This window comes from Sorghum bicolor, chromosome 2 (assembly GCF_000003195.3).
Source record: "Sorghum bicolor cultivar BTx623 chromosome 2, Sorghum_bicolor_NCBIv3, whole genome shotgun sequence".
NCBI classification, from domain to species: Eukaryota; Viridiplantae; Streptophyta; class Magnoliopsida; order Poales; family Poaceae; genus Sorghum; species Sorghum bicolor.
The window spans coordinates 28,009,077-28,023,988 of NC_012871.2; positions in this window are offsets into that span (position 1 = coordinate 28,009,077).

The window sequence follows — 14,912 nt, forward strand, 5'->3', positions numbered from 1 at the left end:
TCCAAGGGAAGAAGTAATTCATCCCTTGGATTACCCACTTAACATCGAGACTGATCTATTTGCCGATTTTGGCAATGTCTCGAATCAACCTGTGCAAAGGAGATCTACAACACGCAGAGCTCCGAATAGCCATATCCCAGCTCATCTTGAGGCTGGTTACCTCAGGGCAACTGCCCAAGAACTCACGGCTATTATGAGTAATGAATGGGTTAGAGAAGCTGAGACATCATCTGATGTCATCAAACTTCTTTCGAGTTTTACACCCATTCCCTGTGTCATAAACTCCACTCCTATAGAATCCCTTTATGACCCTGCTGTAGGAGTAAGCCTAATGTCCAAATCATTAGTACTGACACTCCTAGGCGAGGAACCATTAACCCCGACCAGCAAATTTCTTAAATTACCCTCTGGGGAAATGGTCGAGAGTTGTGGGATTGCACAGAATATTCCTGTCTCCATTAACAAAGTCAACATTCTGCTAAACTTCTTTATCTTTGATATGAAAGAAGTTGACTTGTTAATCGGGCACCCCATCATGAGGTTCCTAAATGGATTTCATGAAGGGCGTCTCAAGGGTAACCTCGGGAAGGGCTTAGACCTTTCTATGCCTTTTGCCGGCTCTATTAATTCTAAAGTCGAGACCCCGCCCGAGCCTGACCCAATAAAGGAGGTGATGTCGGCATCTCTTCTGGACGCTTCTCAGCCTGACTTAGAAGAAGACGCCGAAAACTTCATCCAAGAAGAAGAGAACAAATTAGAAGAACCATTAGACTTGGATGAATCTAAACCACCACCAAAACCCTCTATAGAACTTCAGCCACTTCCCTCTGGACTTAAGTACGCCTTCCTTAATGGTGATAGAGAGACTCCGGTAATCATTAGTGATCAACTGACAGAAGAAGAAGTCACCAAACTCATCATCGTCTTAGAAGAACGCCGCTCTGTCTTAGGATACTCGTTAGAAGACCTTAAGGGAATTAGTCCTGCACTCTGCACTCATCGCATCCCTATCGAACCCGATGCTATACCTTCCAGGGAGCCTCAGAGAAGGCTAAATAATGCGACGAGAGAAGTTGTGAAGAAAGAGGTCTTAAAACTATTGCATGCGGGCATAATCTACCCTGTTCCGAACAGTGAATGGGTCAGCCCCGTTCAAGTAGTTCCTACGAAAGGAGGAATGACGGTCGTTAAAAATGACAACAATGAACTCATTCCTCAACGGACTGTCACGGGATGGAGAATGTGCATAGACTACCGAAAACTTAACAAGGCCACTAAGAAAGACCACTTTCCGTTGCCATTCATCGATGAGATGCTGGAACGGTTAGCCAAACACTCTTTCTTCTGCTTCCTTGATGGGTATTCGGGTTACCATCAAATCCCAATCCATCCCGACGACCAAAGTAAGACTACATTCACATGCCCCTACGGAACATATGCATATAGGCGCATGTCTTTTGGCCTATGCAATGCTCCTGCCTCTTTTCAAAGGTGCATGATGTCCATCTTCTCCGATATGATCGAGGAAATCATGGAAGTTTTCATGGACGACTTCTCCGTCTATGGGAAAACTTTTGATGATTGCCTAAAGAACCTGGACCGAGTCTTACAAAGGTGCCAAGAGAAGCACTTGATCTTGAACTGGGAAAAGTGCCATTTTATGGTTCGAGAAGGGATAGTGTTAGGACATAGAGTGTCCGAACGTGGGATAGAGGTAGATAGAGCTAAAATTGAAGTTATAGAACAGCTCCCTCCTCCCACAAATGTTAGGGGCGTCCGTAGCTTTCTTGGCCATGCAGGCTTTTATAGAAGGTTCATACAAGATTTCTCTCAAATTGCTAGACCTTTAACAAACCTGTTAGCTAAGGATGCACCCTTTGATTTTAATGATGAGTGCTTGGATTCCTTTTACTATCTTAAGAAAGCACTTATCTCTGCACCAATCATTCAACCCCCTGATTGGTCGCTACCTTTTGAGATAATGTGTGATGCTAGTGATTACGCTGTAGGTGCTGTCTTAGGACAGACTAAAGATAAGAAGCATCACGCAATATCTTATGCTAGCAAAACACTAACAGGACCACAGCTGAATTATGCAACAACTGAAAAAGAACTGTTGGCTGTAGTGTTTGCTATTGACAAGTTTAGATCTTATTTAGTTGGAGCAAAGGTGATTGTTTACTCCGATCACGCAGCTCTAAAATACTTGCTCACTAAAAAAGATGCTAAACCAAGATTAATAAGATGGATCCTACTACTCCAAGAATTTGACTTAGAAATTAGAGATAAAAAGGGAGTAGAAAACTCGGTAGCCGATCACTTGTCTAGGATGCAAATCGAGGATAAACAGGATCCACCTATCAACGACTACCTTCGAGACGACACACTCCTCCGAGTTTCAGAAGCCTACCCATGGTATGCAAACATAGTCAACTACCTGGCGTCCGGATACATACCATCTGGGGTAGACAAGAAGAAGCTTGTTAAAGAGAGTAGGGTGCACCTATGGGACGATCCTTACCTCTACAGAGTCTGTCAAGATGGCATACTCAGGAGATGTGTTCCCATGGACGAAGCAGTAAAAATAATGGAAAAATGCCATGGGGCAGAGTACGGAGGCCACTATGGAGCATTCAGGACCCATGCCAAGATATGGCAGAGTGGATTCTACTGGCCTACCATGTACGAAGATACAAAGAACTTCGTGAGGAGATGTGCAAGGTGTCAGAAGCATGGGAACATCAATGCTCGTGATGCAATGCCACTCACAAACAACTTACAAGTCGAGATATTCGATGCTTGGGGCATAGACTACATGGGGCCATTCCCTTTGTCACAAGGGTGTGAGTACATCCTAGTGGCAGTAGACTATGTGTCCAAGTGGGTCGAAGCAATGCCCTGCAGAGCAGCCGACTCTACACATTCGATAAAGATGTTCAAGGAAGTCATATTTCCACGCTTCGGCACCCCCAGACTAGTTATCAGTGATGGAGGGAGCCACTTCATTGACAGAAGATTCCGACGGTTCTTAGCTGAAGTGGGGATAAGGCACAACATTGGAACACCCTATCACCCTCAAACGAGCGGACAAGCAGAAACATCTAACAAACAAATCAAGAACATTCTGCAGAAGACTGTCACTAAGATGGGAACCGGCTGGAAAAGCCATCTACCAGATGCACTTTGGGCATACAGGACCGCATACAAGACCCCAATTGGTATGACACCATACCAACTTGTATACGGTAAGACATGCCATCTACCGATAGAGCTAGAGCATAGAGCTCACTGGGCAATCAAGAAATGGAACATGGATTTGCCCTCGGCCGGAAGAAATAGAAAGCTCCAAATCTCCGAACTAGAAGAATGGAGAGATAAAGCCTATCACAATGCCAGGATCTACAAAGAGAGAACAAAAAGATGGCATGATAAAAGGATCAAGCAAAAGGAATTTCATCCTGGGGATAAGGTTCTCATGTTCAACTCAAGGGTCAAGTTATTTGGCCATGGAAAGCTAAGGAGCAAATGGGAAGAACCATTCTTCGTTGTTGACGCCGCGACTCATGGAGCGGTAACGCTGCGGGACGACGACGGCAACACCTTTAAGGTAAATGGTCATCGTCTCAAAGTTTTCCATGAACATGAACCTTTAGAAGAAGAAGTTGATATGATAGAATTTGAATCTGACACAAAGTCTTAAAATCCACATGTCCTTCTTTTTACCCCCTTTTTGTTTAAATAATTGCTAAATCAATATATTTAGTTCCTTTTTGTTTTGAAATAGGTTTGTAAAGGGTTTTAGATGACGTAGGATCAAAGTTGGGCCGCCGAACACCCCAAATGGGGGTCGGCCGACCCCTCTTCTAGGGGTTTTGGCCCAAGGGGGGATAGGTTTAGAAAGAGGGGAATGAATAGAGTTCGGTGCTGAAATTCAAAATTCAAAATCCTGAAATATAGGGGTCGCCCGACCCCAATATTTTGAGTTTTGAAATCCCCTGGAGTCTCGGATCGTCCCCCAAACGTTCCACGACGCTCCTTTTCAAAATTCAAACTCTCAGGCTCCAAACACATCTATTTATCCCCCCTCTTCTTCTTCTTCCTCCTCTCAATTCATTCCTTCTCATCTTCACCTCGAACCAGACTCTCCTAGCCTCCATTCCTTGCCAAGAGATTCATCTCCATGGCTCCTCCAACTAAATCTTCCAACCAAGCCATTCGCTCCAACTCCCCACGTCCGCAAAGGTCTCTAACTGAGAGCCTGGAGCTTGCCCTAGCCGTCAACGTGCTGGAGCCTGAACCACTAGCCATGGTGCCGCCGGCTGGAGGGCCGACGGGCCCCATGTGGGGGTCGCCCGACCCCAAGAGGGGTCGCCCGACCTCGCCCCGGGTGACGCAGCGCTCCGCGTCGGCCTCTCGTTCGCTCACACCGCGCAGGGGCATCGGCAAGTCCCCTACTCGAGCCGTAACGCCGGTTCGACCTACCACGGGCCAACTTGCGCTGCGGGAGAAGGCGCCGATGGCCACCAAGCAGGCCATCACCATCTCCTCCGACACGATCCACACCTCTTCCTACTCGCCGTCCACCCCAACCTTTTGGAGGAACCACCAAGTGGTGGGCAGTGGGCCGGGAAAGGGGAAGGTGCTGATCCCGCCACTGAACTCTAAGGAAAAGATGGAGTTGCGGGAGTCCTTTGACTCGTCAGCAAGTCCATCCATCCGGCGGAAGATGGATCCACCTCCGATCAACGGTGCGCCTGGCAAATACGAAGAAGATCCAGAAAAAGGCGACATCGAGAAGCTCCTAGAAGTCACAGCTAGCCTTAGAAAGAAAAATAGGATCTTAGAGGAGACAGTGTCGGAGCTCAGGATGGAGAATCTTGAGTTAGAAGATCACTTCCGCCACCTGAGCATTAGCACCAGCGCTAAAATCAAGCGTTTGGCGCAAGCAATTGGGCGGGAGGATCTCCTCAAACCTCCATCTCCCTAAATAAATTAGTTAGTTTAGGTTATAGGCACTATTTGATTATTTAGGTTTGATTACTCAATTTTATTTTTCAAATTTGTCACTTTGAATTTCGCAATGTAAAAGTGCCTATACAATTGAAATTTGATTTAATGGAGTCGTTTTTGGTCCTGCTGGTGTGTTGCCACCAGCAGGACATCTGCATTTGATCGTCTCTCTGTTTTAAGTTCAGCTGCACGAAAACTGCAAGTGTGGGGGGGTCCCCGACCCCCCAACTTCATCTCTGAACTGCCGTGAGCATGGAACAACACTGCATACACCTTGGCATGTCATGGCACCAAAAACAGGCGCGATGAGGGGGTCGCCCGACCCCCTTTCTATGGCAAAAGGAAACGACACAAGTGCAGAAAGACTTCCCGAGGGACGTAGAATCGAGTGGCAGGGCCAGGAACCTCCAGGTGGGGTCGGCCGACCCCTCCATAGAGCCCTGGGCCCACCAGGAAGCTTCTATACGACGAAACACATCTTTCCTGCCCGGTTTGCTAACTCTTCCCCCTCTCAGTCTGTCCAATTCTTTACCTTTGTGTCACAATTAAAATAAAATTTGATAGTTTAAACTTGTTTACAAAATAAAAAGTGAACTGGTTCATGATTTAAGAGAAATTGTGACATAAAGTATAGTTCTTACAATTGTTCATCCTCATGGGTAAAAATCTATAGGAACCATATTGACTAAGTTGTTGATGAAAGTGATATAACTCTTGGCTAAGAATTCATAACATTTCTATTCAAGGTACTTAGAGATTTGTTTCAAAAATATCACAAAACCATAGTATCATTTACTCCTCATTAGCAAGAAATTCCCACCAAAAGCCATACACTTAGATATTCAAGTAACCATTTTATGAAATGCAACCTGCTTTTGTAATGAGTTTTGTCAAAACCTTGTTGACCCTAGTGAGAGTTGTATCATAGTCACAAGATCAAGATCACGTACACACCACATATATATATGCTGCTTCTACACTGGAAGTACGCAACCACATGTATTGTGCATCCACTAAATAGGTTGCTCCATACTCTAAGTGTTAGAACACCTCTCTAAATATTGTTTAGAAAATGAGACATAAAAGGCTTGGCAAAATAATAATAAAAAATGAGCACATAAAGCTCGAAGAAAAAGAAAATCTAGCCATGTCTCAATATACAAGTAGAGAGAGTGTAGCAAATAAAGGAGCAACCTAGTCCACCATATAACACACTTGCACATCTTGATCTATGACTATGACACTCCTCTCTTTGGATCCTTGTTTTTGACTTAACAATATTTGCAAAGTAGAGTATGCTACCTTGTTTATCCCTACCAAGCCCCATATAAGCCTATAGTTATAGGATGAAACAAGTTGGCATTCATGCCTTGGTGAGGACTACTAAAAAAAAACAAAAAAAAAACTTTGAGTGATCTAGAGCGCTAAATGAGGAGTAGGATTGAACTATGTGACTTATTTTAAAGTGTCATAAAAACTCTAAGTACCAAGAATATGAAATTGGAATTTGATCTTGTTCTGAGAGTTGTTCCTTTTCTCAACCTCTGAAGGATATATGCTAGACACTTACACAAAAACCCATTTGGATGAACTATGTTCGAACTAGCATTTTATGCTCACTACTATCTTAAGTTAGAAACCATTGATCACTCATTTTTAACCTTTACTCGAGGACGAGCAAAGACTCAAGTGTGGGGGGTCTTGTTGACGGTATTTATACCATGTTTTCTACTATCATAACCGTCAACATAAGACTCATTTTGGGAGAAAACAACCAAACAAAGTAGTAATATAGGTACATATAACCTAGTTCCACATGTACATGCTACTATTTGGTTGCAGGAGTAAGAACAGGTACTTTTCAAGGGTCCAAACACTAAGAAGGGGTGAATTACTAAAGATCAGTGACACCAGTAACCAAGACAACATTATAGTCATGAAGAGGAAGACATGTAGGACAGGGCTGACACCCTAACCCCATAGAATTGGGGTCGGGCGACCCCACTTTGGTGGGTCCCACAGGTCAGCTCAACTCCACCGACATCAGAGAGCCTCCAGGACACTGCAGGTGGGCCCAACCAGCCAGATAGGGGGTCGGCCGACCCCACTTCATGGCGGTTCCAGGGTCGGTTGGCCTCCCACCGACCTTGCCCACATGTTGCACATGTTAGTTTGCCTCTACCGTTGATCAGATGGCGGTTGTGAAGTCGGTTTGATCCAATGGTGCATGATGAAGATGACGCGGATCGCTGACGTGGCACCGGAGTAGCCCCTACTCCATCTCCCACTATAAATACCCCCCTATTCCTTCACTTAAGAGTCATGTATCTTAGGAGTAAACTACTTTAGTAGCTTAGTGCTATCATAGTGAGTAGAGAGTGAGGAGTTCCAAGGAGGAGTCCCGGCCTGTCGGGAGTCTTCTTCGCGGAGCACCTCAGCGGAAGCAGGTCTTCTTGTAAGTCTTACTTCTGAGTCTTTTCTAGTATTTAATATTTGGTCTGGTACTTTAAGTATAAGAATCCTTTACTGGCACATTGCTTGATCTTGAGTGCTCTTAGCTTTAGCTAAGCTTAGGGTAGCAAGAGCTAGTTTAGACGTGGTGTCTAGACTACTTCTTGCCAGTGTGGACTCCTTGTCGCAGTTGTGTAGACACCTAGTGTGAGAGTGACAGTCCTCGCTAGGCGGAAAGTTCCTCGCATCTGTTGTAGGCAAGTTGCAAATAATAGTTGGGCTGAGCAGGGTAGTCGCTTAGGAGACGAGGAGGTGAAAAACTTCGTTAACTCAATCCTCCTTTTCGGGTATCGCCCTCAGTAAAGAGTTAGGTGAAAAACCTTGACTATACTTAATTACCAAGACCAGGCATTAATACTAGTTAGACCTCTCTACCCCATTATCCTAGACCCTTTGATCATCACCTAACGATCTAAAGCCTAGTTAATTCACTTCGCGTTCCCCGTGGAAATCACGATACCTGGAATACTCCCGGTGAAGGCTACATTGACTACCGTACGCTTGCGGTATAACCGTTTGCCACTTCTGGTGTCAACAGTCAGTATGGACTTTATCACGGGTTTACCGACAACCAGGAAGGGGAATGACTCGATTTGGGTAATCATAGATCGATTGACCAAATCGGCCCATTTCATCCCTGTGAAGACTCGTTACCGACCTCCTGAGTATGCCGATATATATATGGCTGAGATTGTCAAGTTGCATGGTATTCCCAAGACAATCATATCAGATAGAGGACCGCAGTTCACCGCTCACTTCTGGGAGCGCATGCATAAGAGCTTGGGGACCAGTCTGATAAGAAGCACGGCGTATCATCCCCAGACTTCAGGTCAAACCGAGAGGCTAAATCAAGTGTTAGAAGACATGCTGAGGGCCTGTGTGCTATCATCTAAGGGATCATGGGAGTCGTGGTTACCGCTGGCTGAATTCTCCTACAATAATAGTTATCAAGAGAGCATCAAGATGGCCCCGTTTGAAGCTTTGTATGGTCGAAGATGTAGAACTCCGTTAAACTGGGTTGAACCTGGTGAAAGAAGATACTATGGTATCGACTTTGTGAATGATGTCGAGAAAAAGGTGCATATCATACAGCAGCATATGCAAGCGGCACAGTCACGACAAAAGAGTTATGCGGATAAGAGAAGAAGGCCACTTGAATTCAACATAGGTGACTATGTGTACCTCAAGGTTACGCCAATGAAGAAAGTTCAACGTTTCCGAGTTCGAAGCAAGCTTGCACCCAGATATGTGGGACCGTACCAAGTGCTAGAGAGGAAAGGCCCAGTGGCCTATAAGATTCAGTTACCTGAAGAGATGAGCTCGATCTTTCCGGTCTTCCATGTGTCGCAACTACGGAAATGTTTGAAAGTGCCTGAGCAAAGAATTGAACCTCGAGGGATCAAGATAAAAGCAGACCTAGAGTATAAGGAGCAGCCAGTGGGGATTGTGGATACCAAGGAGCGAGTAACCCGAAACAAAGTTGTCAGAACTTATAAAGTGGTGTGGAGTCATCATGACGATAGGGATGCCACTTGGGAAACAGAGGATTACTTAAAAACAGTTTATCCAAAATTTCACAAGAAATGGTTAGTAACCCAAAATCAAAGTCATGCATAAGCACTCTCATCAATCATAAGCATCATGAGCATGTCATTCTTCTAAGAATATGATTTTATGTGCATCATTTCATAAGTTTTAAATATGTTAAAAATGTGGTGCTTGCTTCAAAAATTGTGAAATATTCAAACTAGGTTGGTTTATGTGTAAGAAGAATTAAGAACATTTTTGTGCAATTTTTGGAGCTATGGAAATTGAGAAATGGAATTTATACAAAATATCCAAAATAACTTTGTTTAAAAACCTAGAACTAAGTTTTAATTTGTAATTCAAATTCTATTTAGAATTTGGTCTTACCTATTAAAGCAAAGTTGTAGAGCTTTTAGTTTGGCACCACTTTGCTTTTGGGTGAAAATGGTGAAAATGATTTGAAAATGGTCAAAATGCTTTTGGAATAGGATTTGAGAAAAGAAATTCAAAAAAAAATAGAAAAGGGAAAGGGGGCGCTAGCAGGCCGCGGCCTCGCTTCTGGCCCGCTGGCCGAAGCCGGCCTGGCCCGCCCGCGCCTTCCCCTTCCCCCTCCTTGCGCTCGCGCCCGCGTCCGCGCGCGCGGACGGCCTCGCCGTGCCGCCGTGGCGCGCCGGCAGAGCCTGGCCGCCGCGTGGCGGGCATGCGACGGCGTGGAGACGCCCTGGTCGGCCACCAGGAGCCCCTGGACGCGCCCGCCGAAGCCCCCGCTCCCATTTGCGCCCTCCACCGCTCGCTCTCGCCTCTCTGCTCGCTCTCGCGCAGCGCTCGCCGCTCCGCCGCACGCCATAGCCGCCGACGGCTCGGAGCTCCTCTCCCGGCCAGCTCCGGCCCTCTCCTTCACCTTCGCGACCACCACCGGCACCGCCTCGTCCTTCCGCGTCGCGTGCTTGCGCTCTTCCGCGCTCGGTAAGCCCTGCGTGTCCGCTAGAGCTCACCGGAGTAAGTCGGAGCTCTGGCGACCTCTCGGCTCGCGCGGTTCTCCCTCTCCTCTCCGTCTCTGCTTGCGCTCGTAGGTGCTTTGGGTCCGCCTTGACCTCGCGCACCTTTTCCCGTCACTAGCTCACGCTCTACCGCCGTGAAACGGCCCGACCACGGCGAGCAGCGCCGCCGCGTCCGCCATTCACGACGGCGAGGTAGTTCCGGTGCTCGTCCGGTGCCAATGAGGGTACGGCTGGACTCGTCTCGTTCGCGCGAAGCCGTAGGTGCTCACGGTGTCGCCGGAAACCTCACCGGCGGCGAGATTCCGGCCGATCTTTGGCCGCGGGGTCACAGGGTGGATGACAGGTGGGGTCCTCTGACTCGCGTGTCCCGCCTGTCAGTGACTCCGAGGGAATGGATCCGGGTGCGTTTAGTGTTTTAGGTGGTTTTCCGTTTTAAAAGTTTTTCCAGGAAATGATTTAAATGTTCAAAAATCCATATCTTGATGAATATAGCTCCAAAAATGGTGAAATAAATTTTGGTGTGTTCCTTATTTCCAGATCTATAGCCTAGTATGATTGCATGTCATGTTTGAGTAACTTTCCTGTAAGAATATAATTAATCCATGTTTTTCCTAAACTTGGAAAATGCATAGTAAATAAAATAGGGTTCAGAAAAATGTAAAACTTGTTTTGCTGGCTCTGCATGTGTGTTTAATCACTGAGAAAATATTGTTACATATTATTTGGTGTATAAATGAATTTATGGTAATTTAAATGCTTGCATGGCAGTGCTTTATGATTTTTAATAATTAAATGGGTCATGCAATAAATTTGGAAAATTTTGTGGGTGTTTCTTATTATATTAGATAAATTGTAAAAATATGAAATCTGTTGTTTGACACTTATATCACAGTAGGGTGATTATACTTGCCTTATCCATTAATCTTGTGATTTTTGTGGCTCAAAATAAGTAACCAAAAATTATGAAAAATTTACAGTAGACTTTATGATTAACTAGTAGTCTCCTGTAATTTTTCTGGAATTTATTGATGAACAGAATTGCATGTGATTTTTTAATGGGCTTAGAAATGAATAAAGAAAATTTTGAATGGTTGTGTATGTAAGTTGAATGGACTAAGTTGGGTTTGGTGTATCTTTGAAGCATCATGTAGGTTGCTGATTTCATTTGAAAAATAATTGCAGAAGAGAATGCAATAGATGCTTAATCCAAGTGCCTGTTCTTGGATGATGTTGCATACATTGTAATGAACATGACCAAGTGTATCATCAATGCATCATGTCATGGTCCTTTGGTACTTTCTCATACAAGCATCCACTCGGGCATCTAGCACTCCACTCATGAGCATATATGCATCATACAGGCTCGCAGGAGAACGAAGTGGGACCCGAGGAACCCGAGGAGATACAGGAGCAGGAACCTCCGGAAGCACAGGAAACCGGAGAGGAATTGCAAGAGTGTCCGGATCACCGACCCAGCACCTTTGAGAAAGGCAAGCCCCGGAGCATTCTAAGTCTCCCTATTCTCGCTAACTTATATAAAGTGTTATACTTGTTCTACTGTATTGCATATTAAGTGATAGGAGTTGCCTGATACCGTTGCTGCATATGTACTCCTGGTTATCCCTACTCCTTTATCTACCTTGTCCTATGTAGATAGGCGCGGAGTCTATGCTTAGCTTGCTTAGTCCGGTAGAAGTCGGGTGATGTCCTGTCACCTGCGAGATATAGGTGGATACCTGCTTGATTAAGCAGTGGTTGCTTGGGGAAAGAAATAACCAAGTGTGAACTGTAATTGGAGACCGGGCAGGGTCTTATGGTGGGTTGTCCATAGAGCCCCTGCCTGTGTCGATTAAGGACCGATCGTTGACGGCCCTCTTGTCATGTTGAACGCATGCCCCACATTTAGCTGGAAGGATAAGTCGTTCCGACCGCGAAGCCTGAGCACTATCCGGGCCGGGAATCGGCCCGATGTACGCGCTGTATTGGTGATGGTTGAGGAGAACGACGAGGGCGCGGCGCGCAACCTTGGTATACCTTGGATACCTCGGTCGCCGGAACGGTCCTCGGGTACGGGCGGTGCCTGTCGAACCCGCGAATTGGTCCTGGATAGTGCAACACGGTGACCTGTAGCTCACTTGATCAGTGAGTGTGGTTTGTGTGGGGAATAAATTCGCCAGCTGGTTAGAAATCGATTCGAATCGCCATCGCTCCTGGATAGTGAGCACTTGACATGAGCCCTGTCCTCGTAGTAAGGACTATGGAACACTTGGGTTATAATGATGAATAGTTTTAAGAAATACTATGATGAGGTACTATCATAGTCTCCTACTTGCTTGTAATAGTGCAGGTGCAAACCTAGACGATAGGTAATGATACTTTCAACTTGAGCCAATTAAAAGAAGAAAGACTTATGTAGGTTATGTTAGCGAAATACTGCGGTTTTGCAAAATGGTCGTCAGCTACCCCACTATATAGCCTTCATGATCCTTGAGGAGTCTTTATTTTAAGTTTATGACGGGTAAGTCTAGCTGAGTACCTTCTCGTACTCAGGGTTCTATTCCCATGTTGTTTTGCAGATGGTCAAATGTACTATGGTTATTGCATCCTCTGTCTGTACCCAGCTATGGGTGATGACTAGACCAAGGGCGATGGTCACTCCGTCTCTTCTTTTGCTTTTGTGGGAATGACCGAACTATGGCACTGTATCAGACTTATCGTGTGTGTTGTAATTTCAAACTATGAAGCTTCCGCTACTTGAAGAACTTGGTTTGTAATAACTTTAAGCACTCCGATGTATTTTATGGATGTTGTAATCTGGATGTACTTGTGGATGGCGACCGCTAAACTTATTACGATCTTGGCTGTTATGTGATGTGTGGTTTGAAATCCATCGAGATTTCACGGACTACCGGGATTATATGGGCTTAAGCGTGATAGTTCGACTATGCAAATGGTCACTATTAGGCTTAATCTCTTATAATTTGGTCGGTTCTGTTACAGGAACCGTAAGGAACCTCTATCTCTGAATCCTCTCTAGAAAATATGCTAATGAATAATGGGATTCTCCCTCTCCAAGGGCCAGGGGCCTTGCTTATATAGCCTTTTCAAATGAATCTAGGCCGTCGGATCAAACCGACATTGATTGAACGGTTCTCCTTGATCCTCAAAGGTGGTGGAGCATAATCCACGTGATTCACCCAGATTGGCCACTAAAGGTGGGTGGGCGCCCAAGGGGGGAGGGCGGGCGCCCTACCCCCGGCCCGATCGGCCTCCTGTTCATTCCCATGGCTTCTGGAGTCTTCTAGATGTTTAATAATCGCGGTGCACGTTAATATCTCTATGTAAACCTGACGTGTGGGCCTTTCTTCCATATTTCCCGATAACCCCCCTGCAGAAATAGATAAATAGCAAAACTCGTGGAATTTTGTCAGATCAAACCCTAATTCTAGGTGTTGTTTGTACATTGGTCCTTTTCCTTGTTTATTTGATGATTAAAATTGATACTTAAGAACCGTCAACAAATACCCCCGTACTTAGGCATTTACTCATCCTCGAGAAAAGGATGGTTAAGAAAAATATCTGGGGTTAAAACATTGTAAAACATTCTTTTCATACCTGCAGGGTGTTGTAAAAATCCACTGTGTGCCGTAGTCAGGGAAGTATATGATCAAGAGTAGATGTCCTTTCTTCTCAATCCTGTTACTTGGAGTTTTTATATATTTTTGAAAAGAAATTTAGCATACCTTTATAGGTTCTCTCAGACCGCTCATTTATCTTTTGTATATCTCACTGAGACTGTTTTAATTTACAGAAATTCTCAAGCATTCTTACCTTGCATTTATTGCCTGATCAAAGCGGGATCCGAGGAGAGGAATGTCATACTCTTAGATCAAAGACTTTGGAAATTAAAAACTTATCAACTCTTACTGCATATTGCTTATTAGAGGGACCATGTGCTATCATTTTCTTCTCTCTCTTTTTTCAGGTGGATACCGAGGTACCCCTAATTCTACTGCTGGACACTTGTCCATTTTTTCTGCGAGGTTGTCGAGCACTTGCTCCTTTTTATTTCCTCGAAATATTCATATTTTTGCATAGCCCATGCGTCTAACACAATAATACTTCGGAAGAGTGAATCTTTCTGAATAAATGTCTTGATCTTAGGAGTATGATAAATCTCTCAACAAGGGTCTAACTCAATTTGAACAAACTCAATATAGAGCAGATAGCTTTCATAATTATCATAATTAATTTTCAGGTTTAGCAAGCATATAAAACACTGAGGATATTAGCTAGAATTTTTGAAGATTTTGAAATAAATTCTTCAAGCAACAACGATATCAAGAATAAGATACTCATACTCTACCATCTCACATTCCACAATGACTTAAGTAACACAGGGTTTTTAAATGATTTTTAATAATTGCAAGTTTTTAGGAAATATCACAGAGTGAGATTGATGATGATTAGAAACATTTTGATCTTGTTAATTTATCATGTCAGAGACAATATTCTGTACGAACCAAGATATATGCGTATGTGCAGAGTATGTACATGATTCATGGAGTGGTGTGGTCGAAGTGTGTTTGGCATGTCAGGGGATCTCCCCCATACTTGTTTTCTGCTTACTTGCATAAAAAATAAAGTAGAAACACACAAGACATAATAATAATATTTCTTAATCTTGAGGCATTTATTACAAATGACTAGTAATGAACTGAAGTTAATAATAGATCTAAGCCGAATTTAAAGATAAATAACTAAGATATACTGCCTCAAGATATAATCTAGATAACTTAGCGGCGCTCTAACTCCCTAATCTTCTTATTGGCACTAGCAAGATCATGCTTAAGACCTAGTATA